The sequence below is a fragment of the Mobula hypostoma genome, chromosome 12, assembly GCF_963921235.1.
Source record: "Mobula hypostoma chromosome 12, sMobHyp1.1, whole genome shotgun sequence".
Lineage (NCBI taxonomy): Eukaryota > Metazoa > Chordata > Chondrichthyes > Myliobatiformes > Myliobatidae > Mobula > Mobula hypostoma.
In genome coordinates, this window is record NC_086108.1 from 39,772,323 (window position 1) to 39,794,728 (window position 22,406).

At 39.4% G+C, this 22,406-nt stretch overlaps 1 protein-coding gene across 7 annotated transcripts in view; it reads left to right on the forward strand.

Annotated features, from left to right (window-relative positions):
- nek7 (NIMA-related kinase 7) overlaps nt 1–22,406 on the forward strand; it is a 225,534-nt gene that overhangs the window by 51,362 nt on the left and 151,766 nt on the right. For 2 of the 7 annotated variants that reach the window (XM_063063870.1, XM_063063875.1), the window contains one exon: nt 16,830–16,991. The exons of 4 other annotated variants lie outside the window; for them this stretch is intronic. The gene's annotated coding sequence lies outside the window, so the exon portion shown is untranslated. Of the gene's footprint in view, nt 1–5,276; nt 5,447–16,829; nt 16,992–22,406 lie in introns of all 7 variants that reach the window. One more of the 7 variants, XM_063063874.1, reaches the window with a different exon arrangement.

The window sequence follows — 22,406 nt, forward strand, 5'->3', positions numbered from 1 at the left end:
GTGACAGTATTGATTTATATATTCCTTTGGCATTGATTGCTGGTGTTTGTTCAGCTTCCTTCTGTTTGAATTTTGGATTTAAAGATCAATAATAATATTGTTTCACTTTTGGAAATACTAAAATTTAACCTTTGCAGTGTTTGGAAAGGTGAATTGTGGATAACATTCAGACCTGAATATCTAATCGCTGTGGGGGATTTCTTGCTCTTGTGAGGTAATGTCATTCCTGACATGGGAGGTCACTTTGCTTGGCCCGTGAGACTTGAGACTGTGAAAACAATCTCAGTTTCTGGGCCCTCCACCTTGGTGGTTGTAAGAGTTGATTCTGAGACTTCAGGAAGTGGTTCTGACAGCTCTGGACACCTTTCCTCTCCATTTCTTGGCTCTTCACTTTCCTTTTTCTTCTAGTTTGTGCACCTTGATCCTGGGAAGGTCCATTTAGTTCAAGGGAGTATTCTCTTATTAATCCTTCTATTTCTCCCTTTATAATCTGATACCCTCTCGGTTTCCTCATCCACAACATCATCTGATAGATCCTCTGTTTTCATATCTTTATTGACCCCTTTCTTTTCGGTCTTCCATTCACTTTGCAGGCTTTTGTATCAACCTTTACAAGCAGCTTTTATTCTCCCACTTGAAGTTCATACAATAACATTAATGTACACAGATTAGATTCTGGTTCTTTATACGCAGAAAAGCCATATGCTTGCGACTTTCCTGTAGCTCCTTGAACTCTCTTCCAATTTAAAACCAAGCCATGGTTCACAAGTAACTGCCTGGTTAGCATATCAGAAGCTTTTTCAGATATGTTGCCTACAAAAACTGTTGGAGTCGGACCAGTATTTTCTTCACTTACTCACTTCCTCTGAGCAGCATGGTCTTTCCTTGGTCCAATATGCTTTCCAATCTGAGGCACAGAGACTGGGATCAACACCTGCTTGCTCTCTGTTACGCAATGGTTCTTGGTTTTCAGTATGGAAGTGGTTGTGGCAAAATCCAGTACTTTTCTTAATTTGATTTCAGTTGTCTCAATTTCAGGGGATGTGGCATATAAGTTATGGATGGATCTCCTTTCAAGTTGTAGTTGTCTGTCACTCACGACCTCAGAACGCCAGCTCTCCTGTATTACCACATGCAAGCCCAATGTGGCTTGTTGGTTGTGGTATTTCACTGTCATGAATGTCATTCCCACAGGAATGATCTTTTCTCCAGTATAAGTTCTTAGTTGGATATCTGGAGGCTTCAGTTTAGTATCTTTGAAATGCTGTTCAAACTAATTTTGTGAAATAATTGAAACAGCTGAGTCAGTGTTGAATTCCATTTTAATTAATTTGCCATTCACTTCTGTTGTAAGCCATTTTGCTTGTCTACTATTAGTTTTCACATTGTAAAATCTCAAGGCTATTCAGTCCTGTGTCACTCATCATTATCAGATTTTTCATTAATAGCATGCAGATTAGTGCTCTTTTTGAAACTACAACTTGACTTTTATCTTTTTCTCTTCCATGTGCAGTCCGTTTACTTTTGTCTACCCAACATGCTCTTTTGCATGTGTCTTAATTTGTTGCATTTTCGGCAAGTTTCACCTTTAAACCTGCATTGGTCTAGTGTTTGTGACCCTCTGCCACAATGGTAACACAATTTGTTCGGCCAGGCCAGTTTCTTTTTAGAGATTGCAATTTTGTTCATACTCACTTTCATTCTTGACTGGAACTCAATGGTATCTCCCACCACTGTTTCTATTGGTGCAGCTATTGTAGCTGCTCCTTTAAAAGTACGTTGTGCTTCAGTTAGGAGCTGTTTTTGTATACTTTTTTTTGTATACTTTTTTTTTGTAAGATTCCACAAGCTAAACAATTTCTCAATGCATAATTAAGCCCATTACCGAACTGACGATGCTCAGACCTCTTCAATTCAGTCAGGTATGCTGAAAAGGACTTCCCTTCCTTTCGATTCCGTGTATGAAACCTAAAGCATTCTGCAATCAACAATGGTTTCAGTTCTAAATGTTCCTGCAATACTTCCACAATATCAGCAGAACTTATAACTATATCCCTTCCCCACATGAAACCACCATGGTGGGCTTCACAGCTGAACAGTTGAGAAGACAGCTGAAACGTCTCAACCCAAGCAAGGCTGCAGGACCGGATGGTGTCAGTACCAGGGTACTCAAAGCCTGTGCCCCTCAGCTATGTGGAGTACTTCGCCATGTATTCAACCTGAGCCTGAGGCTCCGGAGGGTTCCTGTGCTGTGGAAGACGTTCTGCCTTGTCCCTGTGCCGAAGACGCCGCGCCCCAGCAGCCTCAATGACTACAGACCGGTGGCATTGACCTCCCACATCATGAAGACCGTGGAGAGACTTGTTCTGGAGCTGCTCGGGCCTGTGGTCAGGCCACACTTAGATCCCCTCCAGTTCACCTACCAGCCCCGACTAGGAGTTGAGGATGCCATCGTCTACCTGCTGAACCATGTCTACGTCCACTTGGACAAGCCAGCGAGCACTGTGAGGGTCATGATTTTTGACTTCTCCAGTGTGTTCAACACCATCCGCCCTGCTGTGCTGGGGGAGAAGCTGACAGCGATGCAGGTGGATGCTTCCCTGTTGTCACGGATTCTTGATTACCTGACTGGCAGACCACGGTATGTGTGCTTGCAACACTGTGTGTCCGACAGAGTGATCAGCAGCACTAGGGCTCCACAGGGGACTGTCTTGTCTCCCTTTCTCTTCACCATTTACACCTCGGACTTCAACTACTGCACAGAGTCTTGTCATCTTCAGAAGTTTTCTGATGACTCTGCCATAGTTGGATGCATCAGCAAGGGAGATGAGGCTGAGTACAGGGCTACGGTAGGAAGCTTTGTCACATGGTGTGAGCAAAATTATCTGCAGCTTAATGTGAAAAAGACTAAGGAGCTGGTGGTAGACCCGAGGAGAGCTAAGGTACTCGTGACCCCTGTTTCCATCCAGGGGGTCATTGTGGACATGGTGGAGGTTTTCAAATACCTGGGGATACGAATTGACAATAAACTGGACTGGTCAAAGAACACTGAAGCTGTCGACAAGAAGGGTCCGAGCCGTCTCTATTTCCTGAGGAGACTGAGGTCCTTTAACATCTGCTGGACAATGCTGAGGATGTTCTACGAGTCTGTGGTGGCCAGTGCTATCATGTTTGCTGTTGTGTGCTGGGGCAGCAGGCTGAGGGTGGCAGACACCAACAGAATCAAGAAACTCATTCGTAAGGCCAGTGATGTTGTGGGGATGGAACTGGACTCTCTGACGGTGGTGTCTGAAAAGAGGATGCTGTCCAAGTTGCATGCCATCTTGGACAATGTCTCCCATCCACTACATAATGTACTGATTGGGCACAGGAGTACATTCAGCCAGAGACTCATTCCACCGAGATGCAGCACAGAGCGTCATAGGAAGTCATTCTTGCCTGTGGCCACCAAACTTTACAACTCCTCCCTTGGAGGGTCAGCCACCCTGAGCCAATAGGCTGGTCCTGGACTTATTTCCTGGCATAATTTACATACTACTATTTAACTATTTATGGTTTTATTACTACTTATTATTTATGGTGCAACTGTGACAAAAACCAATTTCCCCCGGGATCAATAAAATATGACTATGACTACTATGACTATGACTATTTCTGCTGGTTTGGTTGGAGCAGTAAATCTTCAAATCAAACCCAATGCACTCAGCAAAATTGATATTTCTTTCTCTTGGGCTATTCCACTTGCTTCAAAATACGGTAGGCCCTCCGTATCTGCGGGTTTTGCATCTGCAGATTCAACCAACCACGGATCGAAAATACTGTACACAGGTTTCCCCCGCTATCCAAAAGTAGAGCAGAAATGGCGTAAAGCGAAGAAGCAATTACCATTAATTTATATGGGAAAAATTTTTGAGCGTTCCCAGACTCAAAAAATAACCTACCAAATCATACCAAATAACACATAAAACCTAAAGTAACACTAACATATAGTAAAAGCAGGAATTATATGATAAATACACAGCCTATATAAAGTAGAAATAATGTATGTACAGTACAGTGTAGTTTCACTTACTAGAATCGGGAAGACAGCGAGCACACTGGAAGGTTCATGCATTTTACTATCATACAGTTCTTTGTAAGCACTCAAAACATCCTGCAAACCTGCCCTAAACCTACGTGCCCTTTCAAAATTAAAGTCATACTTTTCTGCAATAATTGCAGCACTGTCAATCATAGCAAAAATCTCATGCAGTTCAAAGCTATGGCTTGCGCGCTGCCTCTATAACGGCTTGCTGCAAAAGAAACGCTGAACGCTATTTTCGCTGAGGCAGCATCAGCATTCCCAGAAGAGCTACGATGGTTGCGTCTCTACTGAGCATGTACAAACTTTTTTTTCTTGTCATTATTCCCTAAAAAATACAGTATAACAACTATTTACATAGCATTTACATTGTATTAGGTATTACTGTATAAGTAATCTAGAGATGATTTAAAGTATATGGGAGGATGTGTGTAGGTTATAAACAAATACTACACCATTTTATATAAGGGACTTGAGCATCTGCAAATTTTGGTATCCCTGAGGGCTCCCGGAACTAATCCCCCGTGGATACGGAGGGCCGACTGTACTGTTCAATTAACTCTGTACATGAGCCAGTTATCTGTTGAGGAATTGAACACAACTATTTTTTCCATGCAGCCAGCTATTTCTGATTTAAAAAAAATGATTATTATCACCTGGTCCTCACTGTTTATGAACACATGAATTCATCCGTTTAGAGGTGGATGGAAGCTGGAAGTTACTGATGAATATTTGAAGATGCATGGAACTGGAGGCAGTGAAAGATCTGCTCAGTGTAGTAGTGAAGAAATTGGAAAGAAATGCTGAACGAGTGAAGTTTGAAATAAAACTTGATGTTTTTGTTACCATGGCGCATTACTTAGCAGACAATCTGTTAAATAGGTAGGGAGCTATTAAAGTAAAGGGTAATAGCAATGAAAACATCAACTTTGATTTCAAACTTCACACTAACGAGGAAGATGAGGAACTAAGTCTGAAATTTAATCAATTCCAAGGATGAATGTGGGTATGAAAAGAGAAAACTATCTGATCGTTTGAGTAGAAAGGTGTAGGATCATATAACACCATCAAGATTACATTGAATAACAATGCAAAGCATGAATGATCTGAAAAGTCAGTGTCACAGTAGCTTGGGAATTATATGTTGATAATTTGTCATTATTACAGACAATGCTGCTTATGTCTTTGCTTTCAGAAGGAAAGGCAACAGCCCTGCCCTGTTACGAGCCATTTAAAAGGGAAGAATAAATTTAAAGATGGTCTTCAGGATTGCAGTGGGAATAAAATGATCTGTTAAACATGAAGTCAAACATAAGTGAAGTATGGAGGTGGACGAACAAAAATTCTGGATACATAATTTTAAATGTAAGCATAAGTAAACTTTCAACTTTCACTACCCTTATTTTAGTGTCCAAATGAGGATTTTGGTAGCACCTCCAGCATTGTTCCTTTTAGTTTCAACTCTCAGTTACAGCTCTCATCTGCACCTCCTCTGCAAATAATCCTTTCAGAACTATTGTTTCTGTATTGTATTTCTCCTCAACTTTCCTCACTAATCTATTAATCAGACAGCTTTGTAATTGGAGATTTCCTTCTGTAACCTTGTCCACAGTCTATTGGTGATAATCTTTTTGTCTAAGCCATCCTCCTTCCACTCTCTTTATAACTTTAAATTCTCTTCCCATAAAAGCTGTCTGACCAGTTGAGTTCTTCCATTATTATTTTTCATTTCAGATTTACAGTTTTTTAAACTTTTATTTATAGATGAAGCATGAATAGCAGGGTAGTGTGGTGATCCAGGAATGAGGTGAAGTGAGTAAGTGAGGCACGGTGTGGGAATTGATGGAAGAAAAGCCAATTAAGTCAAACCAGTGAAGTCTCTTTTCATCTTTTAAGCATGTTCTGGTGAATAATCTGGAATTGAGTTCATTGTTGAATTTTATGTCTATTGAGCTACTTGTTTTATTAGAAAGCGGTCTGACTTTTTTTTTGCATTGTAGAAACAAACAAACATCCACATTTTTAAAAAAATCTTGTGTGAGAGAACCGTGGCATAATTTGCAGAAACATCCTTGCAGTTATACAGTTATTGGCTAAAATCCTAAATTAAAACTTGTATTCTGCAGATTTTGAGAAGCAGTAGTTTTGGCATGTAATAATCTACCACATTGGACTTGCATCATATATTACAATTCTCCTTTAATTGCTTATAAAATGAGGAATTTAAATTGTGGGAAACTGCAAATGCAGCACTTGATTCTACTATCAGAGTTTATATAATATTGATAGGACTTGGCAGTGGACCCCCATTGGCCAAGTAGAAATTGGTCACCTGTGGATGATGTCAGCATACATTCATAGGCCGGCCATGTGCAAATTTACAGTTAAGTCAAAGTGGATTTGAAAGGGTTTTGAAGGATGCTTAGCTATAGTAGAGTTGTTTAACTCTTGGAAAGATTCTAGGTAAATGGAATTATAACTGATGTGTTTTTAGATGGAAGAACAGGTTTGTTAGGATGATAACATGAATGTTAATCAGATATTTTTTGTGATGAACCCACTCATATTCTGTTCTTGTAAAATGCCAGTTATTTAACCCACAACTCAGTAGGGCCTTTGATAAGGTTCCACATAGTAGGCTGATTTGAAAGATTAGATTTCAGAGACAGCTGGCTTATTGGATACAAAATTGGCTTGATGGTAGAAGCAGAGGATGATGGTATAAGATTTTGTTGGACTGGTGTGCCTTGGGTAGGTGTTGGGCCCACTGTTGTTTGTCATCCATGTCAGTGATTTGATGAAGAATGTACAGTCATGGTTAATAAGTTTACAGATGACGCAAACGTAGGTGGACAAAGAAAAAAGTTATTTAAAAAAATTACAGGGGGCATCTAGATCAGTTGAATAAGTGGTCAAGGAATGGCAAATTGAGTTAATTTGGCTAAGTATGATGCATTTTGGAAAGTCAAATCTAGTATGACCTTTGCAGTATACGATAGGGCCCTGAGAAGTGTTGTAGAACAGAGGGACTTTGGAGTACAGTTACATGGTTCATTGAAAGTGGACTCACAGGCAGACAGGGTGGTAAAGAAGGCTTTTGGTATGCTGGTCTTTTTTTGGGAGGGGACCGAGTGCAGAAGTTGGAAGATCATGGTACGAGTGTACAGGTGTGTAGTAACTGGTGAGGCTGTACTTGAAATGCTGTGGTCAGTTTTGGTCGTCCTGCTATAGGGAAAGATGTTGTTGAACTTAAAAGAGGGCAGAAAAGATTTATTAGGATAATGCCAGGACTTGAGGGACTGAGTTATAGAGAGAGGTTGTACAGGCTAGGACTTACTTGGTATAAGAAATTGAAGAGGTGATCTTCCAAGAGGTGTATAAAATCTTGAGGGGTATAGTTAGGGTGAATGCCTTTTCTCCCCAGAGTTGGGGAAATCAAGAATAAGATGGCATAGGTTTAAGGCAAGGAGAGAAAGATTTAAGAGGAACTTATGGGGCAGCTTTATTTGCATGAAGGATGGTATCAATGTAAATCAGCTGCCAGAGGAAGCAGTTGAGGCTGGAACGATAACAATCTTTGAAAGCTAAATCGACAGGTGCGTGGATTGCAGAATTGGACGAGAAGATAAGACTTTAAAGTCAGTCCACTGTGGCAAGTTATCTTACAACATTAGGATGTTGGAAAATCACCACACTTCTAAACCTTATTCATTGTACCTCCCTCTGAACTTCATTACCAGGAAACCACAGTCTGTATGGATCAGGCATAACATCTCCTCTTCACTGACAGTCAACATGGACACACATTAAGAATGAAGGCTTAGCCCACAGCTCTGTTCTAGGAGCCATACAAGAGTGAGATAGATCAGCTGGTTGAAAGGTATTGCAACAACAACACAAAATATCAGTAAGACCAAGGAATTGATTGTGGACTTCAGGATGGGAAGGTCAGAAGAACATCCACCAGTCCCCATTGAAGGGTCACTGTTGGAAAGGGTGAGCAACTTTTGTGGGTCAAGATTTTGGCGAATTTATTTTAGTCCCAACATATTGATAGATTCATGAACAAGGCATGCCAGTGCTTTATTTTGTTAAGAGTTTGAGGAGATCTGGTGTGTCATCAAACTCATATAAGTTCCTACACACGTATGGTGCTGAGAACACTGACTGGTTGCATCACAGCCTGTTATAAAGGCTCCAGTGCAGATGATTATAATAGGCTGCATAGGGCTGTGGACACTGCCAGCTCCATCATGGACACAACCCTCCCCATCATTGATGAGGTTTTTGAGAGATGGTACTTCGAGAAAGTGGCATTCATCACTAAGCACTCTCACTATCCATGAAATGCCATCTTTTACTATCATCAGGGAGGAGGTACAAGAGCCTGCCCACTCAATGATGTAGGAGCTGCTTCTTCACCATCAGATTTCTGAATGGTCCAGGAACCCTACCTTGTTTTTCCATTTGCATGATTTATTTATTTTCTAATTTGTATTGACTCTCTTTGCACTGTATTGCTATTGCAAAACACCAAATTTCATGTCATTTATGACAGTGATAATAAACCTGATTCTGAAATATCAGGAGTAAGCCTCCCAGTCCCTCAAGCCTGTCCTGCTATTCAGAGTTTTTTTTTGGCTGATGTGCTTTGAGCTCTATCTTCTTTTGAGCTCTCCCTGGACTGTATTTCCCTGATCTTTGAAGAATTTATTTACTTCCTTGTTAAATCCATACTCCCTCTTTCCCCCACAGAGATTCAAAGAGAGATGCTGCAAGAAGTTTATGATGAATTATTAAATATTTTAACTGGCCATTTGTAATATTTTTGAATTGTACTGTGTCTTAATACTGGAGGTAATAACAAAGAGAACATTGTCACTTTTGGATCAATTTGACTGATTTATAGTATTTGTAATTGTGAGGACCTTTTGGCCCCATGAAACCCAGAGGGGAATGTGATAATTAGCTCCATCTTATTTACTGGTGGTTTGTTTTCTGGCCATCATATAATTGGAATAAAATTATAGTGTGGTTTGTGATTACTTAGTCGCTTCAATAGTTGTGATAACATGATGGCAGATGCACCACTGTGCGTTCTAATTTAACACTTCGTTTTGATTTGCCTACCTTGTCAAACGTAGATTTTGTGCTGAAACTTCCTTAAGATGACTTTATGGTGTATGTATGTATACCCAATTTCATTCAAGTTTACTTGGTAAGAGTAATTGTTGCAGATACATTCTTCCTTTCCTGTTGGGTATCTGTACTGCAAGGAACTAAGGAGCGTTTTTAATGTATGGGATGCAAGCTGAAAGAAATGATGGAACATGGGAGGCCAGTTGGTCCATCCAGTTTATGCTGGTCTCAGAGTTCAACGATTCTCTGTAACCTGTCCTCTGATCCCCAACTATACCTCTACCCATCTCTAGCAGGGGTAATTTTTAGATGCTGGATTGACTCTAAACCCTTTGGAAAATAGTGAAGCTTTGTAAATCAGAAAGACAGAAGGAAATGCATATTGGATATTTTGATTTTGTATTCTTATGGATAGAGAGTGGCATGCTATTTGTTACAGCAAAAAAGTTTCACAGGTCAAAGGTGGATACCCAAAATGGAAAATTATAAATCAAAGAATTACTGTAAACAGTTTAACTGACGCCACAACCTCCAGTAACTTCCTTCAACCCTGCATACCTATTGCTCTTTTGATGGTTCATTGACAAATCTGACAATATTTATGTTCTGGTGACTGGCATGATCACAACTTCCTGATTTGTTACTGCTTTGAAGAGAGGATGTTGTGTTTTTTGAGAATGGGCTCACTTAGTTGATGTTATAGGTCTTTTCAACTTAATTCAATTCAAATTGTGTAATGAAGTGCTGACCCTTTGGTCAACGAATAAGGTAAATGACCACACAAATTGTAACTAATTCAAACTTGCAGCTTCACTGTATCAACTTGGATATCAAATTTAATATCCATGTAAATTATGTTGCCCCTCCCCCAGGGCAACAATTCCCAAGTGCTATTGTTCATTTAGTATCGTACTCAATAGTACTCACCCAAATTACTGTTCTTATTTACACGAAAATGGGGATCACACATTTCCAAATGACTGACTCCATCTCTCTGCCCAGGTTTGAGAGTCTTTGCAATAGTTTGTCCTTCCAGAGTACTTGCTTGTTAGTTTCCTGAGTTATTAACGTTCTACCTCCAACAACCGTTATTATTATTTTCCTTTATTGGTTTTGTGCAATTATACTTTGATTCTATTGGCTCTGATGCATTGGGCCATCCTGTGTCTATTTGTCAATAACTAGCACAAGACTACAGGTGGTGCCACCTTTCTCCCAAAGTAGGACTATAATACGCAGGCACAGAATCAGGCCATTCAGCCCATCAAGTCTGCTCCACCATTCCTTCATGGCTGATCTCGGATTCCACTCAACCCCGTACACCTGCCTTTTGGCCATACCTTTTGATGCCCTGCCCGATCAGGAAACTATCAACTTCTGCCTTAAATATACGCACAACCTTGGATTCCATCGCAGCCTGTGGCAAAGCATTCCACAGATTTACTACTCTCTGGCTAAAAAAAAATCCTCCTTACCTCTTTTCTAAAGGGTCTTCCCTCAATTTTGAGACTGTGCCCTATAATTCTGGATACCTCCACCATAGGAAACATCCTCTCCACATGCACCCTTTCAACAATTCCCAAGTGCTAAGTAGAATGTGTCTCTGATGTCATTCCTTTGCCTTTTGCTGAATCAGGCCACTTTCCCCTAAAGTTGCCTGTTCAAGTCAGACACTGGGATCAGACCACTCTAATTCATGAACATAGCCTACTCCTCAAAGAGCATCTCACAAATCACTTCTTATTTGGAAATTATCTCTGATTAGCAGATTATCAATAGGACTTTCATTATGTCCACATTCAATTACATAAATCGTAAAAAAAAAATTCAGAAAACAGCTTCCATCTCTTCCATCACCTGGTGACAACTAAGATATTTGTTTCATTTACTTATCCACTCTTTGACCTGTTTCAGATTTTTAATTTGGTTAGGTCTATAGGAGACATGAGACTGCAGATGCTGGAATCTGGAGCAAAAATTAAACTGTTGGAAGGATGTTTCATGTTGAGAGTCTGCATCAGGACTGAGGGTATAGACTAGGGAAGATTGCCACTATGTAGAAGCGAGGTGGGGTGGGGATGGGTGGGAGGAAAAAAAAATTTAAACGAATATGGGGAAGGACTAGTGATAGAGACTCGTAGGTGATAGGTTATAACCAGATATTATCTGTGTCCTTCGAGTTTATCTTTGTAGAACTTACAAAGTCCATGGATATGTAATTAAAGCTTACCATGTGCTCCAGTACATCAGTTGATTGCATAAGTTTGTGTGTGCAAATGATCTTTTCTATCTTACACTTGATATTATCTTTATTCTGTTGCTATAACTCCATAGGTGAGTTGATTTGGGCAACAAGTCATTGGTCATTAAGGAATTGTTTGATATTCATCCATTATTAAGCAAAGTTGTTCTGATGGGAAAAATTCTGGGTTTATCAGCATTTTAAAAGGTTGAATGAGTTGTACTCCAAGAATAATCTTGAACATGAACATTTTTAAGGCTTTGAGGATGGATACATATCTGATGAAGTCAATGTTTCTTTTGATATTTGGGTTTATAAATCTTGTAGAAAGCCAAGCAATGGGATTTGGAACAAGATGGATAATTTAACTTTAAAGACACATTAACTCTCTAGCATTTCCTTCAGTTTGCAAACAATTTTTAAAAGTTCAGTAATAATTTCCTTGGTTCCTTTCTTGTATGTTTGATCAGTTATTTCCTGTGATGGTCATAAATTGCCTTGACTATAATGGTGACTATGTCTATTAATGGTAGTTTATTTGGAGATGGTCAGGCATATAACTGAGTAGCCCAACTTTTCTTGCTGTAGATTTGGTTTCAACAGACGCAAGCTGCAAAAATGACTTAGTTAATTCTGTATTTTTCAATGTAGAATATGTTTCATAAATTTAGAACCCTAATCCATTTCACTTAAAATACTGGAAACCCACATGATATCACACAATTTTAAACTGTGAATTAATTTGGCTATTAATTAAATATTTACGATAATAGGATCAATTGGGTAGGGATTTTTACACAAAATAATTGAATTTGAAGCAGAATGTTATTAAAAAATTTGGTACCGTTGTGTGATTCATAAAGTCTCCACTTTGAACATGACACTTGTTTGATTTTAATCCTTTTGCTCTATCATGCACAATTATAGAAAATAGCTTAATGATTATTGTCTTTTATACATTCAGCATCTGCATTATCACTTAGGTATGTTTGTGGTCTGTGACCACAACTAACTACAACAAGATTCTAATTCTAACTGCTTTAAATGAATGCTTTTCTCAAAATATTTGTAATAGTTCTATATTGCCTTAAATCCGAAGTTATCTTTTATGCTTTCTTTTTCTGTATAAGGTTTTTCTGGAAAAACATATAATATGATGAGCAAAGAACTGTAACACAGGTCACCTGTAAAACTAAATGCTTCAACTGCTTTGTCACCAAAGACAATGGTGGAAGATGTGTTACATAGTGGCCTAAAGCAACAACAAAACCAAGTAAATTTTAAGAGACCACTTTTTGTGTAGTTTCATGTAGATTGATTTTATTAAATGGAAAGTTTAAAAAAAAGTCAAACTGAATTTGTTTTATACTGCAACTTAATATTTTTATTGCAATCATAGAAATAAAAAACGTCTGAAATGACACAGTGAGATTAAGATTAGTGATTCATACAATTTAATTATAGATGTAATTTAGTTAAAGTGTATTATAGATCCTTCATTTGATTGTTTCACCATTTCTTAGGACATTGAGGGGTTGGCATAATAATACCATAAGACACTGGAACAGACCATTTGGCCCACTGAGTCTGCTCTGCCATTTGATCATGGCTGATCCATTTCCCTGTCAATCCAGTTCTCCTGCTTTCTCCCCGTAGCTCCTCATGCTCGACTATTTAAGAACCTATCAATCTCCACTTTAAATACACTCATTGACCTGGCTTCCACAGCAACCTGTGGCAGTGAGCTCCAAACATTTACCGTCTGGCTATAAAAAATTTCTCCTCATCTCCATTCTAAATGGTTGTCCCCTCTATCTTGGGGTTCCTCTCATCCTAGACTCTCCCACTATAGGAAACAGCCTCTCCACATCCATTCTATCTAGGCCTTTCAGTATTCAATAGGTTTCATTGAGATCCCCATCCATTTTTTCTAAATTCCAGCAAGTATAGACATAGAACCATTAAATGCATTTCAATCCCAGAATAATTTTCGTTAGCCGCCTTTGAGCCCGCTCCAATGTAAGCACGATGTTAGCACATGCTTTTTTAGGTAAGAGGCCCCAAACTGCTCACAATACTCCAAATGAGGCCTCACCAGTGAATTTTAAAGCCTCAGCATTACATCCTTGCTTTATTTTTTTCCTAGTCTTCTCAAAATGAATGCTAACATTACATTTGCCTCCCTCACCACTGACTCAACCTGCAAGTTAACCTTTAGAGAATCCTGCACAAGGACTCCGAAGTCCCTTTGCACCTCGGATTTTTGAATATTCTCCCTGTTTAGAAAAAATTCTATGCTTTTATTCCTTCCACCAAAATGTATGACTGTACACTTTCCAACACCATATTCCATCTGCCTTTGTTCAATCTTGCAATCTAAGTCCTTCTGCAGCTTTCTTGTTTCCTCAACACTTCCTGACCCTCCACCTATCTTTGTATCATCCACAAACTTGGCCACAGCCGTGAATTCCATCGTCTAAATCAATGACATACGTGGGGTGATTGCTAAGTTTGTGGCCTAAGGTAGAAGGAGTCAATTTTAGAAAACCTAGCATATTTATTTTTCAACATAGTCCCCTCCTACATTTACACACTTAGTTCAGCGGTCGTGGAGCATACGGATCCCTTCTTTGTAAAAGTCGGTGTCTTGGACCTCCAGAAAGTGGTCCATAGCAGGGGTGATTGATAAATTCGTGGCCTAAGGTAGAAGGACATGAGTTATACAGCTCTCGTTACACGCACATGCAGTTCAACTCTTTTTGAGTGATTATGCAGGAAGTTTGAAATTAATAACTCATCTCCTTCCACCTTCGGCCATGAACTTATCAATCACCCCGCTGTGGACCACTTTCTGGAGGTCCAAGACATCGACTTCTACAAAGAAGGGATCCGTATGCTCCACGACCACTGGACTAAGTGTGTAAATGTAGGAGTGGACTATGTTGAAAAATAAATGTGCTAGGTTTTCTAAAATTGACTCTTTGTACCTTAGGCCACAAACTTATCATTCACCCCTTGTACAATGTAAAAAGAAGCAATCCCAGCACCAAGCCCTGTGGAACTCCACTAGTCACCACCAGCAGCCAATCAGAAAAGGCTAACTTTATTCCTAACTTTTTGCCTCCTGCCAAACAGGCAATGCTCTTGCCATGCTATTATCTTTCCTGTAATACCATGGGCTCTTATCTTACTAAGCAGCCTTTTGTGTGACACCTTGTCAAAAGCATTTTGAAAATCCGAGTACATGACATCCACCAATTCTCCTTTGTCAATTCTGCTTGTTATTTCCTCAAAGAATTCTAATAGGTTTGTCACGCATGATTTTCGCTTGAAGAAAGCATGCTGACTTTGGCCCATTTTATCTTTTGTTGCCAAGTACCCTGAAACCTCTTCCTTAACAATTGACTCCAGCGAACTTCTAACCACTGAGGTCAGGCCTATAATTTCCTTTCTTCTGCCTCTCTCCTTTCTTGAACAGAGGAGTGACATTTGCAATTTTCCAGAAATCTAGAACCATGCCAGAATCCAGAAGATCATTACTAATGCCTCCACAGTCTCTTCAGATACCTCTTTCAGAACCCAGGGGTGTAGTCCATCTGGTCCAGGTAACTTAGCCACCTTCAGACCTTTCAGTTTCTTAAGTGCCTTCTTCCTCGTAATAGCAATTGCACTCACTTCTGTGTTCCGACACTCTCGAACTTCTAGTATACTGCTGTGTGTTCCACAGTGAAGCCTGATGCAAAATACTTATTCAGTTTGTCTGCCATTTCCTTGTCCTGCATTACTACCTACCAAGCGCCATTTTCCAGTGGTCTGATATCTATTCTTGCATGTTTTTACTCTATATATCTGAAAAAGCTCTTGATATCCTCTTTGATATTATTGGCTAGCTAACCTTCATACTTCATCTTTTCCATCCTTATGGCTTCCTTAGTTGCCTTCTGTTGGTTTTTAAAAGCTTCCCAATCCTCTAACTTCCCACTATTTTTGCTCTATTATGTTTTCTCTTTTGCTTTTATGTTGGCTCTGACTTCCCTTGTCAGCTACAGTTGTGTCATCCTGTCGTTAGAATACCACTTCAGGATTTATTTATCCTGTGCCTTTCAAATTGCTCCCAGAAACTCCAGCTATTGTTGCTCTGATGTCAGCCTTGCTAGTGTTGCCTCCCAGTCAAATTTGGCCAGCTTATCTCTTATGCCTCTGTAATTCCCTTTACTCCACTGTAATGCATTCCACTGTAATACTGATGCATGTGATTTTTAGCTCCTCCCTCTCAAATTGCAAGGTGAATTCTATCATGTTAAGGATTCCTTTACTATAAGCTCCCTCATCAAATCTGATTCATTACACAACACAAATCTGGAGTAGCTGATCCCCTAGTAGACTCAACCACAAACTGCTCTTAACAACCTCATTTCATAGATATTCTATAAATTCTCTCTCCTGGGAACCAAAAGCAGCAGCAACCTGATTTTCCCAATCTAGCTGCATATTGTGATCCCCATGACTATCGTAACATTGCTCTTTTGACGCAAACAACAGGAATTCTGCAGATGCTGGAAATTCAAGCAACATACATCAAAGTTGCTGGTGAACGCAGCAGGCCAAGCAGCATCTATAGGAAGAGGCGCAGTCGACGTTTCAGGCCGAGACCCTTCGTCAGGACTAACTGAAGGAAGTCCTGACGAAGGGTCTCGGCCTGAAACTCTTTTGACATGCTTTTCCTATTTCCTGTTGTAATTTGTAGCCCCATTCTGGCTGCTGTTTGGAAGTTTGTGTAAAACTCCCATCAGGTTCTTTTTATCCTATCAGTTCCTTTGCTCTACCCACAACAATTCAACATCTTACAATCCTATATCACCATTTTCTAAGGATTTGATTTCATTTTTGCCAACAGTGCCATGCCACCCCCTCTGCCTGATTGTGTATCCTTGGATGTTAAGCTTCCAACTATAGTCTTCTTTCAGCCACAACACAGTGATGCCCACAACATCATACCTGCCAACCTCTAACTGTGCTGCAAGAACATCTACCCTTATTCTGTATACTGCGTGCATTTAAGTATAATGCCTTCATTCCTATATTTATCACTATTTAAAATTCTGTCCCCTTGTTTCACTGCAACTCACTCCACTGACACCTAATTTGCCTGATCATCTGCTTGTCCTTTCTGACAGTCTCACTAATCAATTCAGATTCATTAAAAAAATGGACTCATTGAGTTCCATGAGCCGGTAATCACTGGATGATCAGAGGTGGAGAAGGTCAGTCGCTTTAAATTCCTGTTTGTCACTCGGAGGACCTCTCATGGACCCATCATATAAATATAATTGCAAAGAAAGCATGACAGTGTCTCTTCTTTCTCAGGAGGCTGTGGAGATTCGGTATGTCATCAAAAACCTTGGCAGACGTGTAGATATGTGGTGGAAAGTGTGCTGACTGGCTGCATTACAGCCTGGTGTGGGAACATCAATGCCTTTGAGTGGAAAATCCTACAAAAGTTAGTGGATTTGGCCCTGTACATCACAGGTAATACTCTCCCAACTATTGAGCCCATCTAAACGAATTGTTGTAGAAAAACAGCATCCATCATCAAAGATCCTCACCACTCTATGCCATGTTCTTTTCTCGCTGCTGCAATCAGGTAGAAGGTACAAGTTCCTCAGGACTTGCACCACCAGGTTCAAGAACAGTTACTACCTCTCAACCATCAGGCTCTTAAACAAAAGGGGATAACTACACTCGTTATATTTCTGGTGTTCCTACAACCAATGGTCTCACTTTAAGGACTCTTTATCTTGTTATTTCATGCTCGTTATTTATTGCTATTTGCACAGTTTCTTGTCCGTTGATCCTGTTTACAGTTACTGTTGTATGGATTTGTAAATATGCCCATAGAAATCTCAGGGTTGTATGTGGTGTCATCTAAGTACTCTGATAGTAAATTTTACTTTGAACTGCACACTGCCTCTGCTTGTTTATCGACTGCCCTATCATCAGCCCTATCACTCAGTTCCCCTCCTCCCACCAATTTAGTTTAAACCCTCCTTATCGGTTCTAGCAAACCTGCCCGCAAGGATATTGGTCCCCCGTGGGTCCAGGTGTCCTTATGTACAGGTCATATCTTTTCCAAAAGAGATCCCAATTATCCAGAAATCTGAAATCCTGCAATCTGCAGCAGTTCCTCAGCCACGCATTCATCTTCCAAATCATCCTAGTAATATGCTCAGTGGCACATGGCACAGGCAGTAATCCAGAGATTACTACCCTGGAGGTCCTGCTTTTCAGCTTTCTACCTAGCTCCCCAAGTACTTTCTTCCGGACCTCCTCCCTTTTCCTACCTATGTCACTTGTGTCAATATGTACCAACACTTCTGCCTGCTCACCCTCCCCCTTTAAAGTGCTGTGGACCCGATCTGAGATGTCCCTGACCCTGGGAACTGGGAGGCAACATACCATCCACGTGTCTCTGTTGCATCCATGGAATCTCCTGTTTACTCCTCTAACTGTGGAATCCTCTGTCACTGCTGCTGTCCTCTTCTTCCTCCTCCTGAGCCATAGTGCCAGACCCAGTGCTAAAGACCTGATGGCTGCAGCTTCTCCCTGGTAGGTTGTTTCCTGCCCCCCCCCCCAACAATATCCAAAGCGATATACTTATTATTGAAAGGAATGGCGACAGGGGTATTCTGCACTAGCTATCCATTTCCTTTCCCTCTCCTGACAGTCACACAGGTGCATGCCTCCTGGAACCTATTGGCGACTAACTCCCTATAGCTCCTATTTGTCACTTCCTCAGTTTCCCTTACGAGCCGAAGGTCATCAAGCTGCAGCTCCAGTTCCTTAACATGGTCTCTGAGGAGCTGCAGCTCAGTGCACCTGATGCAGATCTGATTATCTGGGAGCCTGAAGGTCTCCTAGAATTCCCAAATTTCTCACAGCCCCTGGTGCCATCCTCAGCTCTAAGTATGCAGTAACAGGAAGAATGAAGAAGAAACTTACCAGTTACTTACCTCGCTCAAGCCTCCCCACTCCAACATTGGTCCACTCCAAAAATTGCCACTCCCTGCCCTACTTTTATTTTCCCTTGCTAATGATCTATGATTTGATTGGACCACTGGAAAAATGGGTCTGAGGTGGGAGTGAGAGGTGTTAGGAAGATAGCTGGAGGAAGCATGTCAGGTGATTTTTATTTTGGGGGGGATTTATTTTCATGCAGTGCAATATACTGCTGTTACTGCCTTCAAGAGTGTCCTGCTCCATAAAAGGGGGTGGGGGAATATTAACTTGCCCTACAAACTGCAGGCTTATCTGGCTTTTCATTACTGATGGAATATTATTTTGCACTTGAAATTACCGCTAGATTTTATTCTGCTCAAGTGGGCTTAATCTAAGCATTTTGTATAGTCTGCAAAGTAGATTTTTTTAATTGAATTCTCTTTCATTTGAATTACTCTTTTGAAATTACGAGGTCAGTTGCGGGTCTGTTTGAATGAGCAGTGGTGCTCAGTACAGAATTAATTGACCTACTATAGCAAGGTTTTAAATTGCTGCAGAACACTTACTAAGGTAATTTGATGACTTTGGCTTGCCTAATTTAGTAACTAAAAGTTTGTTTTAAATTAAAAAGCAGAAAACTACTTATAATTTTGATTTATTTTTTGGATGGGATTCTCTGATGAGAAAGGACATAATGTAAGGGACTAGAAATATTATATAGCTTTACTTTGATAAATAATTACATTTTATCTGCAAAAATTGCACTCATTCATCAATTCATTACACTTATTAGTTGTACTTTCCATTTATATGACATAAAATTTCAGAAGTGGCTTGCAATCAATCTGTTATGTGGCATCAAAGAGTGCTTTTTATTTTTTTTAAAGTTCTTTACCACCAAAATTAAAAGCACATTTTCTGTATTGTGCTGAATAGTTCTGTGTTATTTCAATGGATTGTTCAGCAGTCAAAAATAATTAGATAATTTTGCTGAAACAATAAATCTGAATTAAAATTAACATCATGCTTGTGTTATCGAAGTCATGAAATTATTCTTGTCAAAACATCTTAAGAGGTGTGAGAATTTTATATCTGCTAAATTTTCTGCATTGTATTTTACCATGCGTTTATGTATGTATCTACTCATTAATACTCATCTCCTGCTCTTCTGATCCATTTTCTACAAAGATCTGATTGCTTAACTTCTTTTTATGATCTCCCTATTCGCTGATATTATTCCTAACTTCAATCAGAGTTGTTAGTTCTTAAAGATAAAAATCCCAGAACCTATTAGCATTGTTCCTTAACAAAATGCTTGAAAATGTTTTTGTATCCCAAATCTACATCCATCGTTGCCACATATTTTCATCCCTGTAGCAGTACTAAAATGATTCTTATTAAATTCGTAATTGATATGATGTGACTATTAGTGTGAAAACTCTGTCTGACAATGCACTACTTACTTCTCTATCACATTTGTATTCTTCAGTACTGGTTATCATTGCAGTCTTTCTCCAAAGCCTTTTGTTGCCTGGTATGGTCTGCTTTGTTGTGCTCTATGTTGTTTTGCTGAGCTTTGTCGGCGACTCTTGAGGGCGGCCTCCAGCACATCCTTGGGTGTGTTGGTGGTTAATGCAAATGGCACATTTCACAGTATGTTTTCATGTACATGTGATAAATAAATCAGAATCTGAAAATCTGAATCAAAGAAATCTTTAAGAATGAAAGAATAATAGATCCTGTATGTTGAATATTTTATGTATAAGAAAATGATTTTTTTCTGTTGAAGCAGTGAGATGCGTTAATGTTAATTAATTGAAAGAAAACTAGTATTTCTGTTGGAGATCTCTTGAGTTTCATGATCCTTCTTTTCATGTAAATTCCATGCTTGGCATTCATTTGTATGTACAGGTATATGCTTGTTTGCAACTTTCCCATTTACTGAGCATGCAGAATTTGTTATTTGTAGGCAAATTTCCTGCAAATTTGTTATTTCAATCTATATTGTTGCTATTGATAACTCTCATGGAAAATGACATTTTGGGCAATAAAAAATATCCTGGATTGCTGTAACAGTATGCATGTACAGTGTGAAATACAATCATTCTTTCTTTGAGGTCTTATTCTTCCTTATTCTTCTGGAAAAAAAAACTTATATTCTGATGCTGTTCACATTGTTACTTATATTGTGTTTTTAAATGCTTATGCTGCTCCTTTCTTTAACTTGGATTTTATAATGACTTTATCAGCAACATTACTGCAGATACTCTCATAGCTTCTTCCACCAGGCCATCAGACTGATTAACTCACGCTGATTAGAGTGTATTTCTATGTTATATTGACTGTTCTGTTGATTATAAATTACTATGATTGCACATTGCACATTTAGAGATGTAACGTAAAGAGTTTTACTCCTCATGTATGTGAAGGATGTGAGAAATAAAGTCAGTTCAATTCAATAATCACAGGAGATTCTGCAGATAGGTGTTGGATATCTTGAGAACACAAACTGAAGTCAGGCAACATCTATGGAGGGGTATAACGGTTGACGTTTCAGGTTGAGGCTCTTCATCAGTACTCCTGAAGGACCTTAGCCCAAAACATCGACTGTTTATTCCTCTCCTTAGATGCTGCCTGACCTGCTGAGTTTTCCAGCATTTTTGTGTGATACATTCATAAATAATGATGCTGTGACTATGTTTGTGTTCCTGGCCAGTTTGTAATTCTCTTTCAGAAAAGGTTGTATTAATTCTGATGTTTTTGGTTGGCCTATATCTCATAATGTGATGTCTGTTCATGTAAGAAGAAACAAAATAGCACTTAATTTTAATAGGCTGGTTCTTGTTGAATCTTGCTGCACCTGATTATTTGACCTGTGGCTTTTGAATAGTTTCTGAATGCTTTTTGCTTTCAGCAACACAAACTACTGTACTGAATTTAATGTAAATAATTAACTACATTTAAAGATTAATTAAAACATTTAAAAATCATTGAAGATGGAGTAAACAATTTTATTTCCTTTTCCCTATTACAACAATCATCTCACCGGCTCTTCAAGGCTTTGCCGCTCTCAGAACGATTCCCCACAAAATTTGCCATATCTCTTCTATTTTCCTGTAACCTATTTTCTTTCACATAACCATTAATGCCACTCCGATTCTCCTACCATCTATGTCCACTCGGACTGAGTACCTAATTAATTTCTTCACTTTTACCCTTTTAGTCGGAGATTCCCTGATTTTGTTAATGGTTTGTGAATGTCCGGAACATTTAATCCCCATCCCTAATTCCTCAGTGGATGCATGTGCCTATTGAATATGCTCTTCTAGATTCCTTCCCCCCCCTCCCCCCCCCTATTATATATACTATATATTCTGAGTTCTGAATCCCTTTTGTATGTTGTGGAGTGCTGTTGTCACAATGCATTTGATTCAGGTAAATGTCATTCTGTCATTACCCCTCTGCAAAACAATAAGCAAGCACACCCCACACATATGATTGCAAGAAAAAAGTTTGTGAACCCTTTACAATTGCCTGGTTTTCTGCATTAATTTTCATAAAATGTGATCTGATCTTCATCTACGTCACAATAATAGACAAACACAATCTGCCTAAACTAATAACACACAACAATTGTACCACTTCTCGTCAATACCGAGTTCACCATTTAAACAATCACAGTCTTGGTTCAAAAAAGTATGGGAACCTCTGGGCTAATGCCTTCTACAAAAGCTATTTGGAATCAGGTGTTTCATTCAATAAGTTGAGATTAGGGGTGTGGGTTGTTGAGGTGCTCTGCCCTATAAAATGGACAGCACAAAGTTAGGTTACTAAGAAAGATCTGTTTATGTGCACCATGCCTTGATCAAATCAACTTTCAGAGGACCTTAGAAGGAGAATTATAGAGATGCATGAAGCTGGAAAAGGCTATAAATGCACTTCTGAAGA